Below are 18474 nucleotides of genomic sequence, written 5' to 3' on the forward strand. Positions count from 1 at the left end.
AAACCACGCACCCACTTCTAGGTGGTCTCCCTGGGCCAAATGAGGGCTGTGCCCATGGTGGTAGGTCTGGAGGAAGCCCTTGCCCAGTATACTCTGGCTTCTTTTCAGAAAGTAAAAATCTTTCGCCTTTTACTAAAGATTTTCGTGGAGAGAAGCAAAACTGAGTTTTGTGGCAATTTTTGCACGCTCCAGCTTTCTGGGGATACCTTAAATGGGTTCAACAACAGAATGAAGGAATGGGTGGGTGGGGTTTTGGTGGGAGACTGTACTCTGGGGCTGATGGGAGATGCTTCTCATTTGAAAATTGTAGCAGTGGATGGCCTTCTTCCAGGCAGCGGGACATGTGAGTTTCTGGCAGCAGGATGGAGCTGAACACGGAGCAGGCTGCGGAAAATGGGCTGTGTGTTGCCGTTTTTGTTTTTCCATAGACAAACCACGCACCCACTTCTAGGTGGTCTCCCTGGGCCAAATGAGGGCTGTGCCCATGGTGGTAGGTCAGGAGATAGCCATTGCCCAGTATACTCTGGTTTCTCTTCAGAACGTAAAAATCTTTCGCCTTTTACTAAAGATTTCCGTGGAGAGAAACAAAACTGAGTTTTGTGGCAATTTTTGCATGCTCTAGCTTGCTGGGGCTTCCTTAAATGGGTTCAACAACAGAATGAAGGAATGAGTGGGTGGGGTTTTGGTGGGAGACTGTACTCTGGGGCTGCTGTGAAATGTCTCTCATTTGAATATTGTAGCAGTGGATGGCCTTCTTCCAGGCAGCTGGACATGTGACTCTCTGGCAGCACGATGGAGCTGAACACGGAGCAGCCTGCGGAAAATGGGCTGTGTGTTGCCGTTTTTGTTTTTCCATAGCAAAACCACGCACCCACTTCTAGGTGGTCCCCCTGGGCCAAATGAGGGCTGTGCCCATGGTGGTAGGTCAGGAGGAAGCATTTTCCCAGTACACTCTGGTTTCTCTTCAGAACGTAAAAATCCTTCGCCTTTTACTAAAGATTTCCGTGGAGAGAAGCAAAACTGAGTTTTGTGACAATTTTTGCACGCTCCAGCTTGTTGGGGCTTCCTTAAATGGGTTCAACAACAGAATGAAGGAATGAGTGGGTGGGGTTTTGGTGGGAGACTGTATTCTGGGGCTGATGGGAAATGCCTCTCATTTGAATATTGTAGCAGTGGATGGCATTCTTCCAGGCAGCGTGACATGTGACTCTCTGGCAGCAGGATGGAGCTGAACACGGAGCAGCCTGCAGAAAATGGGCTGTGTGTTGCCGTTTTTGTTTTTCCATAGCCAAACCACGCACCCACTTCTAAGTGATCTCCCTGGGCCAAATGAGGGCTGCGTCCATGGTGGTAGGTCAGGAGTAAGCTCTTGCCCAGTATACTCTGGTTTCTTTTCAGAACGTAAAAATCTTTCACCTTTTACTAAAGATTTCTGTGGAGAGAAGCAAAACTGAGTTTTGTGGCAATTTTTCAACGCTCCAGCTTGCTGGGGCTACCTTAAATGGGTTCAACAACAGAAAGAAGGAATGAGTGGGTGGGGTTTTGGTGGGAGACTGTACTCTAGGGCTGATGGGAGATGCCTCTCATTTGAATATTGTAGCAGTGGATGGCCTTCTTCCAGGCAGCGGGACATGTGAGTTTCTGGCAGCAGGATGAAGCTGAACACGGAGCAGCCTGCGGAAAATGGGCTGTGTGTTGCCGTTTTTGTTTTTCCATAGCCAAACCACGCACCCACTTCTAGGTGGTCTCCCTGGGCCAAATGACGGCTGTGCCCATGGTGGTAGGTCAGGAGGGAACCCTTGCCCAGTATACTCTGGTTTCTCTTCAGAACGTAAAAATCTTTCGCCTTTTACTAAAGATTTACGTGGAGAGAAGCAAAACTAAGCTTTTTGGCAATTTTTGCACGCTCCAGCTTGCTGGGGCTTCCTTAAATGGGTTCAACAACAGAATGAAGGAATGAGTGGGTGGGGTTTTGGTGGGAGACTGTACTCTGGGGCTGATGGGAGATGCCTCTCATTTGAATATTGTAGCAGTGGATGGCCTTCTTCCAGGCAGCGGGACATGTGACTTTCTGGCAGCAGGATGGAGCTGAACACAGAGCAGCCTGCGGAAAATGGGCTGTGTGTTGCCGTTTTTGTTTTTCCATAGCCAAACCACGCACCCACTTCTAGGTGGTCTCCCTGGGCCAAATGAGGGCTGTGCCCATGGTGTTAGGTCAGGAGGAAGCCCTTGCCCAGTATACTCTGGCTTCTCTTCAGAACGTAAAAATCTTTCGCCTTTTACTAAAGATTTCCGTGGAGAGAAGCAAAACTGAGTTTTGTGGCAATTTTTGCACTCTCCACCTTGCAGGGGTTTCCTTAAATGGGTTCAACAACAGAATGAAGGAATGAGTGGGTGGGGTTTTGGTGGGAGACTGTACTATGGGGATGATGGGAGATGCTACTCATTTGAATATTGTAGCAGTGGATGGCCTTCTTCCAGGCAGCGGGACATGTGACTTTCTGGCAGCAGGATGGAGCTGAACACGGAGCAGCCTGCGGAAAATGGGCTGTGTGTTGCCGTTTTTGTTTTTCCATAGCCAAACCACGTACCCACTTCTAGGTGGTCTCCCTAGGCCAAATGAGAGCTGTGCCCATGGTGGTAGGTCAGGAGGAAGCACTTGCCCAGTATGCTCTGGCTTCTCTTCAGAATGTAAAAATCTTTCGCCTTTTAATAAAGATTTCCGTGGAGAGAAGCAAAACTGAGTTTTGTGGCAATTTTTGCACGCGCCAGCTTGCTGGGGCTACCTTAAATGGGTTCAACAACAGAATGAAGGAATGAGTGGGTGGGGTTTTGGTGGGAGACTGTACTCTGGGGCTGCTGGGAAATGTCTCTCATTTGAATATTGTAGCAGTGGATGGCGTTCTTCCAGGCAGCGGGACAGGTGACAATCTGGCAGCAAGATGGAGCTGAACACGGAGCAGCCTGCGGAATATGGGCTGTGTGTTGCCGTTTTTGTTTTTCCATAGCCAAACCACGCACCCACTTCTAGGTGGTCTCCCTGGGCCAAATGAGGGCTGTGCCCATGGTGGTAGGTCAGGAGGAAGCCCTTGCCCAGTATACTCTGGCTTCTCTTCAGAACGTAAAAATCTTTCGCCTTTTACTAAAGATTTCCGTGGAGAGAAGCAAAACTGAATTTTGTGGCAATTTTTGCACGCTCCAGCTTGCTGGGGCTTCCTTAAATGGGTTCAACAACAGAATGAAGGAATGAGTGGGTGGGGTTTTGGTGGGAGACTGTACTCTGGGGCTGCTGGGAAATGTCTCGCATTTGAATATTGTAGCAGTGGATGGCCTTCTTCCAGGCAGCGGGACATGTGACTCTCTGGCAGCAAGATGGAGCTGAACATGGAGCAGCCTGCGGAAAATGGGCTGTGTGTTGCCGTTTTTGTTTTTCTATAGCCAAACCACGCACCCACTTCTAGGTGGTCTCCCTGGGCCAAATGAGGGCTGTGCCCATGGTGGTAGGTCAGGAGGAAGCCCTTGCCCAGTATACGCTGGCTTCTCTTCAGAATGTAAAAATCTTTCGCCTTTTATTAAAGATTTCCGTGGAGAGAAGCAAAACTGAGTTTTGTGGCAATTTTTGCACGCTCCAGCTTGCTGGGACTTCCTTAAATGGTTTCAACAACAGAAAGAAGGAATGAGTGGGGGGGGTTTTGGTGGGAGACTGTACTCTGGGGCTGCTGGGAAATGTCTCTCATTTGAATATTGTAGCTCTGGATGGCCTTCTTCCAGGCAGCGGGACATGTGACTCTCTGGCAGCACTATGGAGCTGAACACGGAGCAGCCTGTGGAAAATGGGCTGTGTGTTGCCGTTTTTGTTTTTCCATAGCAAAACCACGCACCCACTTCTAGGTGGTCTCCCTGGGCCTAATGAGGGTTGCGGCCATGTTGGTAGGTCTGGAGGAAGCCTTTGCCCAGTATACTCTGGCTTTTCTTCAAAACGTTAAAAATCTTTTGCCTTTTACTAAAGATTTCCGTGGAGAGAAGCAAAACTGAGTTTTCTGGCATTTTTTGCACGCTCCAGCTTGCTGGGGCTTCCTTAAATGGGTTCAACAACAGAATGAAGGAATGAGTGGGTGGGGTTTTGGTGGGAGACTGTACTCTGGGGCTCCTGGGAAATGTCTCTCATTTGAATAATGTAGCAGTGGATGGCCTTCTTCCAGGCAACGGGACATGTGACTCTCTGGCAACACGATGGAGCTGAACACGGAGCAGCCTGCGGAAAATGGGCTGTGTGTTGCCATTTTTGTTTTTCCATAGCCAAACTACGCACCCACTTCTAGGTGGTCTCCCTGGGCCAAATGAGGGCTGTGCCCATGGTGGTAGGTCAGGAGGAAACCCTTGCCCAGTATACTCTGACTTCTCTTCAGAACGTAAAAATCTTTCGCCTTTTACTAAAGATTTCCGTGGAGAGAAGCAAAACTGAGTTTTGTGGCAATTTTTGCACGCTCCAGCTTGCTGGGGCTTCCTTAAATGGGTTCAACAACAGAATGAAAGAATGAGTGGGTGGGGTTTTGGTGGGAGACTGTACTCTGGGGCTGATGGGATCTGTCTCTCATTTGAATATTGTAGCAGTGGATGGCCTTCTTCTTGGCAGCGGGACATGTGACTCTCTGGCAGCACGATGGAGCTGAACACGGTGCAGCCTACGGAAAATGGGCTGTGTGTTGCTGTTTTTGTTTTTCCATAGCCAAACCACGCACCCACTTCTAGGTGGTCTCCCTGGGCCAAATGAGGGCTGCGGCCATGGTGGTAGGTCAGGAGGAAGCCCTTGCCCAGTATACTCTGGCTTCTCTTCAGAACGTAAAAATCTTTCGCCTTTTACTAAAGATTTCTGTGGAGAGAAGCAAAACTGAGTTTTGTGGCAATTTTTGCACGCTCCAGCTTGCTGGGGTTTCCTTAAATGGGTTCAAAAACAGCATGAAGGAATGAGTGGGTGGGGTTTTGGTGGGAGACTGTACTCTGGGTCTGCTGGGAAATGTCTCTCATTTGAATATTGTAGCAGTGGATGGCCTTCTTCCAGGCAGAAGGACATGTGACTCTCTTGCAGCACGATGGAGCTGAACACGGAGCAGCCTGCGGAAAATGGCCTGTGTGTTGCCATTTTTGTTTTTCCATAGCCAAACCACGCACCCACTACTAGGTGGTCTCCCTGGGCCAAATGAGGGCTGTGCCCATGGTGGTAGGTCAGGAGGAAGCCCTTGCCCAGTATACTCTGGCTTCTTTTCAGAACGTAAAAATCTTTCAACTTTTACTAAAGATTTCCGTGGAGAGAAGCAAAACTGAGTTTTGTGGCAATGTTTGCACGCTCCAGCTTGCTGGGGCTACCTTAAATGGGTTCAACAACAGAATGAAGGAATGAGTGGGTGGGGTTTTGGTGGGAGACTGTACTCTGGGGCTGATGGGAGATGCCTCTCATTTGAATATTGTAGCAGTGGATGGCCTTCTTCCAGGCAGCGGGACATGTGACTTTCTGGCAGCAGGATGGAGCTGAATACGGAGCAGCCTGCGGAAAATGGGCTGTTTGTTGCCGTTTTTGTTTTTCCATAGCCAAACCACGTACCCACTTCTAGGTGGTCTCCCTAGGCCAAATGAGAGCTGTGCCCATGGTGGTAGGTCAGGAGGAAGCCCTTGCCCAGTATACTCTGGCTTCTCTTCAGAACGTAAAAATCTTTCGCCTTTTACTAAAGATTTCCGTGGAGAGAAGCAAAACTGAATTTTGTGGCAATTTTTAGAATCATAGAATCATTGAATCGTAGAGTTGGAAGGGACCTCCTGGGCCATCTGGTTCAACCCCCTGCTCAAAGCAGGATTCGCTAAATCATCCCAGTCAGATGTCTGTCCAGCCTCTGTTTGAAGACTTCCATTGAAGGAGAACTCACCACTTCTCGTGGCAGCCTGTTCCACTCATTGATCACTCTAACTGTCAAAAAGTTTTTTCTAATATCTAATCTGTGTCTCCTCCCATTCAGTTTCATCCCATTGCTTCTAGTCTTTCCTTGTGCAAATGAGAATAAAGTTGATCCTTCTACAATGTGACAGCCCTTTAGATATTTGTAGACAGCAATTAAGTCTCCTCTCAGTCTTCTCTTTTGCAAACTAAACATTCCCAAATCCTGCAACCTTTCCTCATAAGACAGGGTTTGCAGACCGGTCACCATTCTGGTCGCTCTTTTCTGAACTTGCTCCAGTTTGTTGATGTCTTTTTTAAAATGTGGTGCCCAAAACTGGACACAATATTCCAGATGTGGTCTGACCAAAGAGGAGTAGAGGAAACAATGACTTCACGTGATCTAGACTGTATGCTTCTGTTAATACATCCTAGAACTGCATTTGCCTTTTTTGCTGCTGCATCACACTGTTGACTCATATTCAGTCTGTGATCTATTAGTATACCCAAGTCTTTTTCACATGTGCTGTCACTTAGCCCTATTCCTCCCATTCTATATATGCTTTTTTCATTTTTATTGCCCAGATGTAGTACTTTGCATTTCTCCCTGTTAAAAACCATTCTGTTAGTTACTGCCCACTTCTCCAGTTTATTTAAATCTTTTTGAATCCTCTCTCTCTCTTCTCTAGTATTAGCTATCCCTCCTAGCTTTGTGTCATCAGCAAATTTAATCAGTTTACCCTCAATTCCTTCATCTAAATCGTTGATAAAGATGTTGAACAATACAGGGCCCAGGACAGAGCCCTGTGGTACCCCACTTGAGACATTCTTCCAACTGGATGTGCAGCCATTTACGACCACTCTTTGGGTCCGATCACTAAGCCAGCTATGAATCCACCTAACAGTTGCCTTGTCCATTCCATACTTAGTCATTTTTTCAATAAGGATTGTATGAGAGACTTTGTCAAATGCTTTGCTGAAGTCAAGATATACTATATCTACAGCATTTCCTTGATCCACCCAATCAGTGATACCGTCATAGAAGGAAATTAAGTTAGTCTGACATGACTTATTAGTTACAAACCCATGCTGACTCTGTTTGATCACTTCATTCTTATCCAGGTATTGACTTACATGTTGGTTAATAATTTGTTCAAAGATCTTTCCTGGTATAGAAGTCAGACTCACTGGCCTATAGTTGCCTGGGTCCACCTTCTTCCCCTTTTTGAAGATAGGAACAACATTTGCTCTTCTCCAGTCTTCTGGCACTTCTCCTGTTCTCCAAGAATTTTCAAAGATTATGGAGAGTGGTTCAGAAATTTCTTCTGCTATCTCCTTCAGTACTCCACGCTCCAGCTTGCTGGGGCTTCCTTAAATGGGTTCAACAACAGAATGATGGAATGAGTGGGTGGGGTTTTGGTGGGAGACTGTACTCTGGGGCTGCTGGGAAATGTCTCTCACTTGAATATTGTAGCAGTTGATGGCCTTCTTCCAGGCAGCGGGACATGTGACTCTCTGGCAGCAAGATGGAGCTGAACACGGAGCAGCCTGCGGAAAATGGGCTGTGTGTTGCCATTTTTGTTTTTCCATAGCCAAACCACGCACCCACTTCTAGGTGGTCTCCCTGGGCCAAATGAGTGCTGTGCCCATGGTGGTAGGTCAGGAGGAAGCCCTTGCCCAGTATACTCTGGCTTCTCTTCAGAATGTAAAAATCTTTCGCATTTTATTAAAGATTTCCGTGGAGAGAAGCAAAACTGAGTTTTGTGGCAATTTTGGCACGCTCCAGCTTGCTGGGACTTCCTTAAATGGGTTCAACAAAAGAATGAAGGAATGAGTGGGTGGGGTTTTGGTGGGGGACTGTACTCTGGGGCTGCTGGGAAATGTCTCTCATTTGAATATTGTAGCTCTGGATGGCCTTCTTCCAAGCAGCGGGACATGTGACTCTCTGGCAGCACGATGGAGCTGAACACGGAGCAGCCTGTGGAAAATGGGCTGTGTGTTGCCGTTTTTGTTTTTCCATAGCAAAACCACGCACCCACTTCTAGTTGGTCTCCCTGGGCCTAATGAGGGTTGCGGCCATGTTGGTAGGTCTGGAGGAAGCCTTTGCCCAGTATACTCTGGCTTTTCTTCAGAACGTAAAAATCTTTTGCCTTTTACTAAAGATTTCGGTGGAGAGAAGCAAAACTGAGTTTTCTGGCAATTTTTGCACGCTACAGCTTGCTGGGGCTTCCTTAAATGGGTTCAACAACAGAATGAAGGAATGAGTGGGTGGGGTTTTGGTGGGAGACTGTACTCTGGGGCTGCTGGGAAATGTCTCTCATTTGAATATTGTAGCAGTGGATGGCCTTCTTCCAGGCAACGGGACATGTGACTCTCTGGCAGCACGATGGAGCTGAACACGGAGCAGCCTGTGGAAAATGGGCTGTGTGTTGCCATTTTTGTTTTTCCATAGCCAAACCACACACCCACTTCTAGGTGGTCTCCCTGGGCCAAATGAGGGCTGTGCCCATGGTGGTAGGTCAGGAGGAAGCCCTTGCTCAGTATACTCTGGCTTCTATTCAGAATGTAAAAATCTTTTGCCTGTTACTAAAGATTTCTGTGGAAAGAAGCAAACCTGAGTTTTGTGGAAATTTTTGCATGCTCCAGCTTGCTGGGGCTTCCTTAAATGCGTTCAACAACAGAATGAAGGAATGAGTGGGTGGGGTTTTGGTGGGAGACTGTACTCTGGGGCTGCTGGGATCTGTCTCTCATTTGAATATTGTAGCAGTGGATGGCCTTCTTCTAGGCAGCGGGACATGTGACTCTCTGGCAGCACGATGGAGCTCAACACGGAGCAGCCTGCGGAAAATGGGCTGTGTGTTGCCGTTTTTGTTTTTCCATAGCCAAACCACGCACCCACTTCTAGGTGGTCTCCCTGGGCCAAATGAGGGCTGTGCCCATGGTGGTAGGTCAGGAGGAAGCCCTTGCCCAGTATACTCTGGCTCCTCTTCAGAACGTAAAAATCTTTCGCCTTTAACTAAAGATTTCCGTGGAGAGAAGCAAAACTGAATTTTGTGGCAATTTTTGCAAGCTCCAGCTTGCTGGGGCTTCCTTAAATGGGTTCAACAACAGAATGAAGGAATGAGTGGGTGGGGTTTTGGTGGGAGACTGTACTCTGGGGCTGCTGGGAAATGTCTCTCATTTGAATATTGTAGCAGTGGATGGCCTTCTTCCAGGCAGCGGGACATGTGACTCTCTGGCAGCAAGATGGAGCTGAACATGGAGCAGCCTGCGGAAAATAGGCTGTGTGTTGCCGTTTTTGTTTTTCCATAGCCAAACCACGCACCCACTTCTAGGTGGTCTCCCTGGGCCAAATGAGGGCTGTGCCCATGGTGGTAGGTCAGGAGGAAGCCCTTGCCCAGTATACTTTGGCTTTTCTTCAGAATGTAAAAATCTTTCGCCTTTTATTAAAGATTTCCGTGGAGAGAAGCAAAACTGAGTTTTGTGGCAATTTTTGCACGCTCCAGCTTGCTGGGACTTCCTTAAATGGCTTCAACAACAGAATGAAGGAATGAGTGGGTGGGGTTTTGGTGGGAGACTGTACTCTGGGGCTACTGGGAAATGTCTCTCATTTGAATATTGTAGCTCTGGATGTCCTTCTTCCAGGCAGCGGGACATGTGACTCTCTGGCAGCACGATGGAGCTGAACACGGAGCAGCCTGTGAAAAATGGGCTGTGTGTTGCCGTTTTTGTTTTTCCATAGCAAAACCACGCACCCACTTCTAGGTGGTCTCCCTGGGCCTAATGAGGGTTGCGGCCATGTTGGTAGGTCTGGAGGAAGCCTTTGCCCAGTATACTCTGGCTTTTCTTCAGAACGTAAAAATCTTTTGCCATTTACTAAAGATTTCCGTGGACAGAAGCAAAACTGAGTTTTCTGGCAATTTTTGCACGCTCCAGCTTGCTGGCGCTATGGGTTCAACAACAGAATGAAGGAATGAGTGGGTGGGGTTTTGGTGGGAGACTGTACTCTGGGGCTTATGGGAAATGCTGCTCATTTGAATATAGTAGCAGTGGATGGCCTTCTTCCAGGCAGCGGGACATGTGACTCTCTGGCAGCAGGATGGAGCTGAACACGGAGCAGCCTGCGGAAAATGGGCTGTGTGTTGCCGTTTTTGTTTTTCCATAGTCAAACCATGCACCCACTTCTAGGTGGTCTCCCTGGGCCAAATGAGGGCTGTGCCCATGGTGGTAGGTCAGGAGGAAGCCCTTACCCAGTATACTCTGGTTTCTCTTCAGAACGTAAAAATCTTTTGCCTTTTACTAAAGGTTTCCGTGGAGAGAAGCAATACTGAGTTTTGTAGCAATTTTTGCACGCTCCAGCTTACTGGGGCTTCCTTAAATGGGTTCAACAACAGAATGAAGGAATGTGTGGGTGGGGTTTTGGTGGGAGACTATGCTCTGGGGCTGCTGGGAAATGTCTCTCATTTGAAAATTGTAGCAGTGGATGGCCTTCTTCCAGGCAGCGGGACATGTGACTCTCTGGCAGCACGATGGAGCTGAACACGGAACAGCCTGCGGAAAATGGGCTGTGTGTTGCCTTTTTTGTTTTTCCATAGCCAAACCATGCACCCACTTCTAGGTGGTCTCCCTGGGCCAAATGAGGGCTGTGCCCATGGTGGTAGGTCAGGAGGAAGCTCTTGCTCTGTGTACTCTGGCTTCTCTTCAGAACGTAAAAATCTTTCGCCTTTTACTAAAGATTTCCGTGGAGAGAAGCAAAACTGAGTTTTGTGGCAATTTTTGCACGCTCCAGCTTGCTGGCGCTATGGGTTCAACAACAGAATGAAGGAATGAGTGGGTGGGGTTTTGGTGGGAGACTGTACTCTGGGGCTTATGGGAAATGCCTCTCATTTGAATATTGTAGCAGTGGATGGCCTTCTTCCAGGCAGCTGGACATGTGACTCTCTGGCAGCAGGATGGAGCTGAACACGGAGCAGCCTGCGGAAAATGGGCTGTGTGTTGCCGTTTTTGTTTTTCCATAGTCAAACCATGCACCCACTTCTAGGTGGTCTCCCTGGGCCAAATGAGGGCTGTGCCCATGGTGGTAGGTCAGGAGGAAGCCCTTGCCCAGTATACTCTGGCTTTTCATCAGAATGTAAAAATCTTTCGCCTTTTATTAAAGATTTCCGTGGAGAGAAGCAAAACTGAGTTTTGTGGCAATTTTTGCACGCTCCAGCTTGCTGGGGCTTCATTAAATGGGTTCAACAACAGAATGAAGGAATGAGTGGGTGGGGTTTTGGTGGGAGACTGTACTCTGGGGCTGCTGGGAAATGTCTCTCATTTGAATATTGTAGCAGTGGATGGCCTTCTTCCAGGCAATGGGACATGTGACTCTCTGGCAGCACGATGGAGCTGAACACGGAGCAGACTGCGGAAAATGGGCTGTGTGTTGCCATTTTTGTTTTTCCATAGCCAAACCACGCACCCACTTCTAGGTGGTCTCCCTGGGCCAAATGAGGGCTGTGCCCATGGTGGTAGGTCAGGAGGAAGCCCTTGCCCAGTATACTCTGGCTTCTCTTCAGAACGTAAAAATCTTTCGCCTTTTACTAAAGATTTCCGTGGAGAGAAGCAAACCTGAGTTTTGTGGCAATTTTTGCATGCTCCAGCTTGCTGGGGCTTCCTTAAATGGGTTCAACAACAGAATGAAGGAATGAGTGGGTGGGGTTTTGGTGGGAGACTGTCATCTGGGGCTGCTGGGATCTGTCTCTCATTTGAATATTGTAGCAGTGGATGGCCTTCTTCTAGGCAGCGGGACATGTGACTCTCTGGCAGCACGATGGAGCTGAACACGGAGCAGCCTGCGGAAAATGGGCTGTGTTGCTGTTTTTGTTTTTCCATAGCCAAACCACGCACCCACTTCTAGGTGGTCTCCCTGGGCCAAATGAGGGCTGTGACCATGGTGGTAGGTCAGGAGCAAGCCCTTGCCCAGTATCCTCTGGCTTCTTTTCAGAATGTAAAAATCTTTCGCCTTTTACTAAAGATTTCTGTGGAGAGAAGCAAAACTGAGTTTTGTGGCAATTTTTGCATGCTCCAGCTTGCTGGGGCTTCCTTAAATGGGTTCAACAACAGAATGAAAGAATGAGTGGGTGGGGTTTTGGTGTGAGCCTGTACTCTGGGGCTGATGGGAAATGCTTCTCATTTGAATATTGTAGCAGTGGATGGCCTTCTTCCAGGCAGCGGGACATGTGACTCTCTGACAGCAGGATGGAGCTTAACACAGAGCAGCCTGCGGAAAATGGGCTGTGTGTTGCCGTTTTTGTTTTTCCATAGCCAAACCACGCACCCTCTTCTAGGTGGTCTCCCTGGGCCAAATAAGGGCTGTGCCCATGGTGGTAGGTCAGGAGGAAGCCCTTGCCCAGTATACTCTGGCTTCTCTTCAGAACGTAAAAATCTTTCGCCTTTTACTAAAGATTTCCGTGGAGAGAAACAAAACTGAGTTTTGTGGCAATTTTTGCACGCTCCAGCTTGCTGGGGCTTCCTTAAATGGGTTCAACAACAGAATGAAGGAATGAGTGGGTGGATTTTGGTGGGAAACTGTACTATGGGGCTGCTGGGAAATGTCTTTCATTTGAATATTGTAGCAGTGGATGGCCTTTTTCCAGGCAGCGGGACATGTGACTCTCTGGCAGCAGGATGGAGCTGAACACAGAGCAGCCTGCGGAAAATGGGCTGTGTGTTGCCGTTTTTGTTTTTCCATAGCCAAACCACGCACCCACTTCTAGGTGGTCTCCCTGGGCCAAATGAGGGCTGTGCCCATGGGGGTAGGTCAGTAGGAAGCCCTTGCCCAGTATACTCTGGCTTTTCTTCAGAACGTAAAAATCTTTCGCCTTTTACTAAAGATTTCCGTGGAGAGAAGCAAAACTGAGTTTTGTGGCAATTTTTGCACGCTCCAGCTTGCTGGCGCTATGGGTTCAACAACAGAATGAAGGAATGAGTGGGTGGGGTTTTTGTGGGAGACTGTACTCTGGGGCTGCTGGGAAATGTCTCTCATTTGAATATTGTAGCAGTGGATGGCGTTCTTCCAGGCAGCGGGACAGGTGACAATCTGGCAGCAAGATAGAGCTGAACACGGAGCAGCCTGCGGAAAATGGGCTGTGTGTTGCCGTTTTTGTTTTTCCATAGCCAAACCACGCACCCACTTCTAGGTGGTCTCCCTGGGCCAAATGAGGGCTGTGCCCATGGTGGTAGGTCAGGAGGAAGCCCTTGCCCAGTATACTCTGGCTTCTCTTCAGAATGTAAAAATCTTTCGCCTTTTATTAAAGATTTCTGTGGAGAGAAGCAAAACTGAGTTTTGTGACAATTTTTGCACGCTCCAGCTTGCTGGGGCTTCCTTAAATGGCTTCAACAACAGAATGAAGGAATGAGTGGGTGGGGTTTTGGTGGGAGACTGTACTCTGGGGCTGCTGGGAAATGTCTCTCATTTGAATATTGTAGCAGTGGATGGCCTTCTTCCAGGCAACGGGACATGTGACTCTCTGGCAGCACGATGGAGCTGAACACGGAGCAGCCAGCGGAAAATGGGCTGTGTGTTGCCATTTTTGTTTTTCCATAGCCAAACCACGCACCCACTTCTAGGTGGTCTCCCTGGGCCAAATGAGGGCTGTGCCCATGGTGGTAGGTCAGGAGGAAGCCCTTGCCCAGTATACTCTGGCTTTTCTTCAGAACGTAAAAATTTTTCGCCTTTTACTAAAGATTTCCGTGGAGAGAAGCAAAACTGAGTTTTGTGGCAATTTTTGCACGCTCCAGCTTGCTGGCGCTATGGGTTCAACAACAGAATGAAGGAATGAGTGGGTGGGGTTTTGGTGGGAGACTGTACTCTGGGGCTTATGGGAAATGCCGCTCATTTGAATATTGTAGCAGTGGATGGCCTTCTTCCAGGCAGCGGGACATGTGACTCTCTGGCAGCAGAATGGAGCTGAACACGGAGCAGCCTGCGGAAAATGGGCTGTGTGTTGCCGTTTTTGTTTTTCCATAGTCAAACCATGCACCCACTTCTAGGTGGTCTCCCTGGGCCAAATGAGGGCTGTGCCCATGGTGGTAGGTCAGGAGGAAGCCCTTACCCAGTATACTCTGGTTTCTCTTCAGAACGTAAAAATCTTTCGCCTTTTACTAAAGATTTCCGTGGAGAGAAGCAAAACTGAGTTTTGTGGCAATTTTTGCATGCCCCAGCTTGCTGTGGCTTCCTTAAATGGGTTCAACAACAGAATGAAGGAATGAGTGGGTGGGTGGGGTTTTGGTGGGAGACTGTACTCTGGGGCTGCTGGGAAATGTCTCTCATTTGAAAATTGTAGCAGTGGATGGCCTTCTTCCAGGCAGCGGGACATGTGACTCTCTGGCAGCACGATGGAGCTGAACACGGAACAGCCTGCGGAAAATGGGCTGTGTGTTGCCTTTTTTGTTTTTTCATAGCCAAACCATGCACCCACTTCTAGGTGGTCTCCCTGGGCCAAATGAGGGCTGGGCCCATGGTGGTAGGTCAGGAGGAAGCTCTTGCTCTGTATACTCTGGCTTCTCTTCAGAACGTAAAAATCTTTCGCCTTTTACTAAAGATTTCCGTGGAGAGAAGCAAAACTGAGTTTTGTGGCAATTTTTGCACGCTCCAGCTTGCTGGGGCTTCCTTAAATGGGTTCAACAACAGAATGAAGGAATGAGTGGGTGGGGTTTTGGTGGGAGACTGTACTCTGGGGCTGATGGGAAATGCCTCTCATTTGAATATTGTAGCAGTGGATGGCCTGCTTCCAGGCAGCGGAACATGTGACTCTCTGGCAGCACGATGGAGCTGAACACGGAGCAGCCTGCGGAAAATGGGCTGTGTGTTGCCGTTTTTGTTTTTCCATAGCCAAACCACGCACCCACTTCTAGGTGGTCTCCCTGGGCCAAATGAGGGCTGTGCCCATGGTGGTAGGTCAGTAGGAAGCCCTTACCCAGTATACTCTGGCTTTTCTTCAGAACGTAAAAATCTTTCGCCTTTTACTAAAGATTTCCGTGGAGAGAAGCAAAACTTATTTTTGTGGCAATTTTTGCACGCTCCAGCTTGCTGGCGCTATGGGTTCAACAACAGAATGAAGGAATGAGTGGGTGGGGTTTTGGTGGGAGACTGTACTCTGGGGCTTATGGGAAATGCCTCTCATTTGAATATTGTAGCAGTGGATGGCCTTCTTCCAGGCAGCTGGACATGTGACTCTCTGGCAGCAGGATGGAGCTGAACACGGAGCAGCCTGCGGAAAATGGGCTGTGTGTTGCCGTTTTTGTTTTTCCATAGTCAAACCATGCACCCACTTCTAGGTGGTCTCCCTGGGCCAAATGAGGGCTGTGCCCATGGTGGTAGGTCAGGAGGAAGCCCTTGCCCAGTATACTCTGGCTTTTCATCAGAATGTAAAAATCTTTCGCCTTTTATTAAAGATTTCCGTGGAGAGAAGCAAAACTGAGTTTTGTGGCAATTTTTGCACGCTCCAGCTTGCTGGGGCTTCATTAAATGTGTTCAACAACAGAATGAAGGAATGAGTGGGTGGGGTTTTGGTGGGAGACTGTACTCTGGGGCTGCTGGGAAATGTCTCTCATTTGAATATTGTAGCAGTGGATGGCCTTCTTCCAGGCAATGGGACATGTGACTCTCTGGCAGCACGATGGAGCTGAACACGGAGCAGACTGCGGAAAATGGGCTGTGTGTTGCCATTTTTGTTTTTCCATAGCCAAACCACGCACCCACTTCTAGGTGGTCTCCCTGGGCCAAATGAGGGCTGTGCCCATGGTGGTAGGTCAGGAGGAAGCCCTTGCCCAGTATACTCTGGCTTCTCTTCAGAACGTAAAAATCTTTCGCCTTTTACTAAAGATTTCCGTGGAGAGAAGCAAACCTGAGTTTTGTGGCAATTTTTGCATGCTCCAGCTTGCTGGGGCTTCCTTAAATGGGTTCAACAACAGAATGAAGGAATGAGTGGGTGGGGTTTTGGTGGGAGACTGTCATCTGGGGCTGCTGGGATCTGTCTCTCATTTGAATATTGTAGCAGTGGATGGCCTTCTTCTAGGCAGCGGGACATGTGACTCTCTGGCAGCACGATGGAGCTGAACACGGAGCAGCCTGCGGAAAATGGGCTGTGTTGCTGTTTTTGTTTTTCCATAGCCAAACCACGCACCCACTTCTAGGTGGTCTCCCTGGGCCAAATGAGGGCTGTGACCATGGTGGTAGGTCAGGAGCAAGCCCTTGCCCAGTATCCTCTGGCTTCTTTTCAGAATGTAAAAATCTTTCGCCTTTTACTAAAGATTTCTGTGGAGAAAAGCAAAACTGAGTTTTGTGGCAATTTTTGCATGCTCCAGCTTGCTGGGGCTTCCTTAAATGGGTTCAACAACAGAATGAAAGAATGAGTGGGTGGGGTTTTGGTGTGAGCCTGTACTCTGGGGCTGATGGGAAATGCTTCTCATTTGAATATTGTAGCAGTGGATGGCCTTCTTCCAGGCAGCGGGACATGTGACTCTCTGACAGCAGGATGGAGCTTAACACAGAGCAGCCTGCGGAAAATGGGCTGTGTGTTGCCGTTTTTGTTTTTCCATAGCCAAACCACGCACCCTCTTCTAGGTGGTCTCCCTGGGCCAAATAAGGGCTGTGCCCATGGTGGTAGGTCAGGAGGAAGCCCTTGCCCAGTATACTCTGGCTTCTCTTCAGAACGTAAAAATCTTTCGCCTTTTACTAAAGATTTCCGTGGAGAGAAACAAAACTGAGTTTTGTGGCAATTTTTGCACGCTCCAGCTTGCTGGGGCTTCCTTAAATGGGTTCAACAACAGAATGAAGGAATGAGTGGGTGGATTTTGGTGGGAAACTGTACTATGGGGCTGCTGGGAAATGTCTTTCATTTGAATATTGTAGCAGTGGATGGCCTTTTTTCCAGGCAGCGGGACATGTGACTCTCTGGCAGCAGGATGGAGCTGAACACAGAGCAGCCTGCGGAAAATGGGCTGTGTGTTGCCGTTTTTGTTTTTCCATAGCCAAACCACGCACCCACTTCTAGGTGGTCTCCCTGGGCCAAATGAGGGCTGTGCCCATGGTGGTAGGTCAGTAGGAAGCCCTTGCCCAGTATACTCTGGCTTTTCTTCAGAACGTAAAAATCTTTCGCCTTTTACTAAAGATTTCCGTGGAGAGAAGCAAAACTGAGTTTTGTGGCAATTTTTGCACGCTCCAGCTTGCTGGCGCTATGGGTTCAACAACAGAATGAAGGAATGAGTGGGTGGGGTTTTTGTGGGAGACTGTACTCTGGGGCTGCTGGGAAATGTCTCTCATTTGAATATTGTAGCAGTGGATGGCGTTCTTCCAGGCAGCGGGACAGGTGACAATCTGGCAGCAAGATAGAGCTGAACACGGAGCAGCCTGCGGAAAATGGGCTGTGTGTTGCCGTTTTTGTTTTTCCATAGCCAAACCACGCACCCACTTCTAGGTGGTCTCCCTGGGCCAAATGAGGGCTGTGCCCATGGTGGTAGGTCAGGAGGAAGCCCTTGCCCAGTATACTCTGGCTTCTCTTCAGAATGTAAAAATCTTTCGCCTTTTATTAAAGATTTCTGTGGAGAGAAGCAAAACTGAGTTTTGTGACAATTTTTGCACGCTCCAGCTTGCTGGGACTTCCTTAAATGGCTTCAACAACAGAATGAAGGAATGAGTGGGTGGGGTTTTGGTGGGAGACTGTACTCTGGGGCTGCTGGGAAATGTCTCTCATTTGAATATTGTAGCAGTGGATGGCCTTCTTCCAGGCAACGGGACATGTGACTCTCTGGCAGCACGATGGAGCTGAACACGGAGCAGCCAGCGGAAAATGGGCTGTGTGTTGCCATTTTTGTTTTTCCATAGCCAAACCACGCACCCACTTCTAGGTGGTCTCCCTGGGCCAAATGAGGGCTGTGCCCATGGTGGTAGGTCAGGAGGAAGCCCTTGCCCAGTATACTCTGGCTTTTCTTCAGAACGTAAAAATTTTTCGCCTTTTACTAAAGATTTCCGTGGAGAGAAGCAAAACTGAGTTTTGTGGCAATTTTTGCACGCTCCAGCTTGCTGGCGCTATGGGTTCAACAACAGAATGAAGGAATGAGTGGGTGGGGTTTTGGTGGGAGACTGTACTCTGGGGCTTATGGGAAATGCCGCTCATTTGAATATTGTAGCAGTGGATGGCCTTCTTCCAGGCAGCGGGACATGTGACTCTCTGGCAGCAGAATGGAGCTGAACACGGAGCAGCCTGCGGAAAATGGGCTGTGTGTTGCCGTTTTTGTTTTTCCATAGTCAAACCATGCACCCACTTCTAGGTGGTCTCCCTGGGCCAAATGAGGGCTGTGCCCATGGTGGTAGGTCAGGAGGAAGCCCTTACCCAGTATACTCTGGTTTCTCTTCAGAACGTAAAAATCTTTCGCCTTTTACTAAAGATTTCCGTGGAGAGAAGCAAAACTGAGTTTTGTGGCAATTTTTGCATGCCCCAGCTTGCTGTGGCTTCCTTAAATGGGTTCAACAACAGAATGAAGGAATGAGTGGGTGGGTG

General features: G+C 48.6%; 40 non-coding genes across 40 annotated transcripts; all 40 read left to right on the top strand.

Moving 5' to 3' along the window:
* The first annotated feature begins 88 nt into the window (after positions 1–88).
* LOC141064153 (U5 spliceosomal RNA) lies at positions 89–204 on the top strand. The gene has a single exon (XR_012225391.1). It is a non-coding gene; the product is annotated as a U5 spliceosomal RNA (small nuclear RNA).
* A 314-nt stretch (positions 205–518) lies between these two features.
* LOC141064494 (U5 spliceosomal RNA) lies at positions 519–634 on the top strand. The gene has a single exon (XR_012225699.1). It is a non-coding gene; the product is annotated as a U5 spliceosomal RNA (small nuclear RNA).
* Positions 635–948: 314 nt separating this feature from the next.
* Positions 949–1064, top strand: LOC141064057 (U5 spliceosomal RNA). Its single transcript, XR_012225304.1, has one exon. It is a non-coding gene; the product is annotated as a U5 spliceosomal RNA (small nuclear RNA).
* A 314-nt stretch (positions 1065–1378) lies between these two features.
* Positions 1379–1494, top strand: LOC141064475 (U5 spliceosomal RNA). Its single transcript, XR_012225683.1, has one exon. It is a non-coding gene; the product is annotated as a U5 spliceosomal RNA (small nuclear RNA).
* Positions 1495–1808: 314 nt separating this feature from the next.
* Positions 1809–1924, top strand: LOC141064438 (U5 spliceosomal RNA). The gene has a single exon (XR_012225649.1). It is a non-coding gene; the product is annotated as a U5 spliceosomal RNA (small nuclear RNA).
* Positions 1925–2238: 314 nt separating this feature from the next.
* On the top strand, positions 2239–2354 carry LOC141065029 (U5 spliceosomal RNA). The gene has a single exon (XR_012226181.1). It is a non-coding gene; the product is annotated as a U5 spliceosomal RNA (small nuclear RNA).
* Positions 2355–2668: 314 nt separating this feature from the next.
* Positions 2669–2784, top strand: LOC141064375 (U5 spliceosomal RNA). Its single transcript, XR_012225592.1, has one exon. It is a non-coding gene; the product is annotated as a U5 spliceosomal RNA (small nuclear RNA).
* Positions 2785–3098: 314 nt separating this feature from the next.
* On the top strand, positions 3099–3214 carry LOC141065127 (U5 spliceosomal RNA). Its single transcript, XR_012226270.1, has one exon. It is a non-coding gene; the product is annotated as a U5 spliceosomal RNA (small nuclear RNA).
* A 314-nt stretch (positions 3215–3528) lies between these two features.
* On the top strand, positions 3529–3644 carry LOC141064442 (U5 spliceosomal RNA). Its single transcript, XR_012225653.1, has one exon. It is a non-coding gene; the product is annotated as a U5 spliceosomal RNA (small nuclear RNA).
* Positions 3645–3958: 314 nt separating this feature from the next.
* LOC141064206 (U5 spliceosomal RNA) lies at positions 3959–4075 on the top strand. The gene has a single exon (XR_012225439.1). It is a non-coding gene; the product is annotated as a U5 spliceosomal RNA (small nuclear RNA).
* A 314-nt stretch (positions 4076–4389) lies between these two features.
* On the top strand, positions 4390–4505 carry LOC141065033 (U5 spliceosomal RNA). Its single transcript, XR_012226185.1, has one exon. It is a non-coding gene; the product is annotated as a U5 spliceosomal RNA (small nuclear RNA).
* A 314-nt stretch (positions 4506–4819) lies between these two features.
* On the top strand, positions 4820–4935 carry LOC141063625 (U5 spliceosomal RNA). The gene has a single exon (XR_012224918.1). It is a non-coding gene; the product is annotated as a U5 spliceosomal RNA (small nuclear RNA).
* A 314-nt stretch (positions 4936–5249) lies between these two features.
* On the top strand, positions 5250–5365 carry LOC141064595 (U5 spliceosomal RNA). The gene has a single exon (XR_012225792.1). It is a non-coding gene; the product is annotated as a U5 spliceosomal RNA (small nuclear RNA).
* Positions 5366–5679: 314 nt separating this feature from the next.
* On the top strand, positions 5680–5796 carry LOC141064472 (U5 spliceosomal RNA). The gene has a single exon (XR_012225680.1). It is a non-coding gene; the product is annotated as a U5 spliceosomal RNA (small nuclear RNA).
* A 1815-nt stretch (positions 5797–7611) lies between these two features.
* On the top strand, positions 7612–7727 carry LOC141064685 (U5 spliceosomal RNA). Its single transcript, XR_012225873.1, has one exon. It is a non-coding gene; the product is annotated as a U5 spliceosomal RNA (small nuclear RNA).
* A 314-nt stretch (positions 7728–8041) lies between these two features.
* LOC141064203 (U5 spliceosomal RNA) lies at positions 8042–8157 on the top strand. Its single transcript, XR_012225437.1, has one exon. It is a non-coding gene; the product is annotated as a U5 spliceosomal RNA (small nuclear RNA).
* A 314-nt stretch (positions 8158–8471) lies between these two features.
* On the top strand, positions 8472–8587 carry LOC141064620 (U5 spliceosomal RNA). The gene has a single exon (XR_012225814.1). It is a non-coding gene; the product is annotated as a U5 spliceosomal RNA (small nuclear RNA).
* Positions 8588–8901: 314 nt separating this feature from the next.
* Positions 8902–9017, top strand: LOC141064312 (U5 spliceosomal RNA). The gene has a single exon (XR_012225536.1). It is a non-coding gene; the product is annotated as a U5 spliceosomal RNA (small nuclear RNA).
* A 314-nt stretch (positions 9018–9331) lies between these two features.
* Positions 9332–9447, top strand: LOC141064427 (U5 spliceosomal RNA). The gene has a single exon (XR_012225639.1). It is a non-coding gene; the product is annotated as a U5 spliceosomal RNA (small nuclear RNA).
* A 314-nt stretch (positions 9448–9761) lies between these two features.
* Positions 9762–9877, top strand: LOC141064397 (U5 spliceosomal RNA). Its single transcript, XR_012225612.1, has one exon. It is a non-coding gene; the product is annotated as a U5 spliceosomal RNA (small nuclear RNA).
* Positions 9878–10184: 307 nt separating this feature from the next.
* Positions 10185–10300, top strand: LOC141064865 (U5 spliceosomal RNA). Its single transcript, XR_012226033.1, has one exon. It is a non-coding gene; the product is annotated as a U5 spliceosomal RNA (small nuclear RNA).
* Positions 10301–10614: 314 nt separating this feature from the next.
* On the top strand, positions 10615–10730 carry LOC141065028 (U5 spliceosomal RNA). The gene has a single exon (XR_012226180.1). It is a non-coding gene; the product is annotated as a U5 spliceosomal RNA (small nuclear RNA).
* A 307-nt stretch (positions 10731–11037) lies between these two features.
* On the top strand, positions 11038–11153 carry LOC141064360 (U5 spliceosomal RNA). Its single transcript, XR_012225578.1, has one exon. It is a non-coding gene; the product is annotated as a U5 spliceosomal RNA (small nuclear RNA).
* A 314-nt stretch (positions 11154–11467) lies between these two features.
* On the top strand, positions 11468–11583 carry LOC141064235 (U5 spliceosomal RNA). Its single transcript, XR_012225466.1, has one exon. It is a non-coding gene; the product is annotated as a U5 spliceosomal RNA (small nuclear RNA).
* A 312-nt stretch (positions 11584–11895) lies between these two features.
* LOC141064268 (U5 spliceosomal RNA) lies at positions 11896–12011 on the top strand. Its single transcript, XR_012225496.1, has one exon. It is a non-coding gene; the product is annotated as a U5 spliceosomal RNA (small nuclear RNA).
* A 314-nt stretch (positions 12012–12325) lies between these two features.
* LOC141064969 (U5 spliceosomal RNA) lies at positions 12326–12441 on the top strand. The gene has a single exon (XR_012226125.1). It is a non-coding gene; the product is annotated as a U5 spliceosomal RNA (small nuclear RNA).
* A 313-nt stretch (positions 12442–12754) lies between these two features.
* LOC141065176 (U5 spliceosomal RNA) lies at positions 12755–12870 on the top strand. The gene has a single exon (XR_012226317.1). It is a non-coding gene; the product is annotated as a U5 spliceosomal RNA (small nuclear RNA).
* A 307-nt stretch (positions 12871–13177) lies between these two features.
* LOC141064154 (U5 spliceosomal RNA) lies at positions 13178–13293 on the top strand. The gene has a single exon (XR_012225392.1). It is a non-coding gene; the product is annotated as a U5 spliceosomal RNA (small nuclear RNA).
* A 314-nt stretch (positions 13294–13607) lies between these two features.
* On the top strand, positions 13608–13723 carry LOC141063790 (U5 spliceosomal RNA). The gene has a single exon (XR_012225067.1). It is a non-coding gene; the product is annotated as a U5 spliceosomal RNA (small nuclear RNA).
* Positions 13724–14030: 307 nt separating this feature from the next.
* LOC141065016 (U5 spliceosomal RNA) lies at positions 14031–14146 on the top strand. The gene has a single exon (XR_012226169.1). It is a non-coding gene; the product is annotated as a U5 spliceosomal RNA (small nuclear RNA).
* Positions 14147–14464: 318 nt separating this feature from the next.
* Positions 14465–14580, top strand: LOC141065170 (U5 spliceosomal RNA). Its single transcript, XR_012226311.1, has one exon. It is a non-coding gene; the product is annotated as a U5 spliceosomal RNA (small nuclear RNA).
* Positions 14581–14894: 314 nt separating this feature from the next.
* Positions 14895–15010, top strand: LOC141064498 (U5 spliceosomal RNA). Its single transcript, XR_012225703.1, has one exon. It is a non-coding gene; the product is annotated as a U5 spliceosomal RNA (small nuclear RNA).
* A 307-nt stretch (positions 15011–15317) lies between these two features.
* On the top strand, positions 15318–15433 carry LOC141064361 (U5 spliceosomal RNA). The gene has a single exon (XR_012225579.1). It is a non-coding gene; the product is annotated as a U5 spliceosomal RNA (small nuclear RNA).
* Positions 15434–15747: 314 nt separating this feature from the next.
* On the top strand, positions 15748–15863 carry LOC141064247 (U5 spliceosomal RNA). The gene has a single exon (XR_012225477.1). It is a non-coding gene; the product is annotated as a U5 spliceosomal RNA (small nuclear RNA).
* Positions 15864–16175: 312 nt separating this feature from the next.
* On the top strand, positions 16176–16291 carry LOC141064639 (U5 spliceosomal RNA). Its single transcript, XR_012225831.1, has one exon. It is a non-coding gene; the product is annotated as a U5 spliceosomal RNA (small nuclear RNA).
* A 314-nt stretch (positions 16292–16605) lies between these two features.
* LOC141064970 (U5 spliceosomal RNA) lies at positions 16606–16721 on the top strand. Its single transcript, XR_012226126.1, has one exon. It is a non-coding gene; the product is annotated as a U5 spliceosomal RNA (small nuclear RNA).
* Positions 16722–17035: 314 nt separating this feature from the next.
* Positions 17036–17151, top strand: LOC141065177 (U5 spliceosomal RNA). The gene has a single exon (XR_012226318.1). It is a non-coding gene; the product is annotated as a U5 spliceosomal RNA (small nuclear RNA).
* Positions 17152–17458: 307 nt separating this feature from the next.
* LOC141064316 (U5 spliceosomal RNA) lies at positions 17459–17574 on the top strand. Its single transcript, XR_012225539.1, has one exon. It is a non-coding gene; the product is annotated as a U5 spliceosomal RNA (small nuclear RNA).
* Positions 17575–17888: 314 nt separating this feature from the next.
* On the top strand, positions 17889–18004 carry LOC141063791 (U5 spliceosomal RNA). The gene has a single exon (XR_012225068.1). It is a non-coding gene; the product is annotated as a U5 spliceosomal RNA (small nuclear RNA).
* A 307-nt stretch (positions 18005–18311) lies between these two features.
* LOC141065017 (U5 spliceosomal RNA) lies at positions 18312–18427 on the top strand. The gene has a single exon (XR_012226170.1). It is a non-coding gene; the product is annotated as a U5 spliceosomal RNA (small nuclear RNA).
* The last annotated feature ends 47 nt before the right edge of the window (positions 18428–18474 follow it).

Source organism: Dendrobates tinctorius, unplaced genomic scaffold (genome assembly GCF_039654945.1).
Source record: "Dendrobates tinctorius isolate UK_male_01 unplaced genomic scaffold, ASM3965494v1 ptg000250l, whole genome shotgun sequence".
Lineage (NCBI taxonomy): Eukaryota > Metazoa > Chordata > Amphibia > Anura > Dendrobatidae > Dendrobates > Dendrobates tinctorius.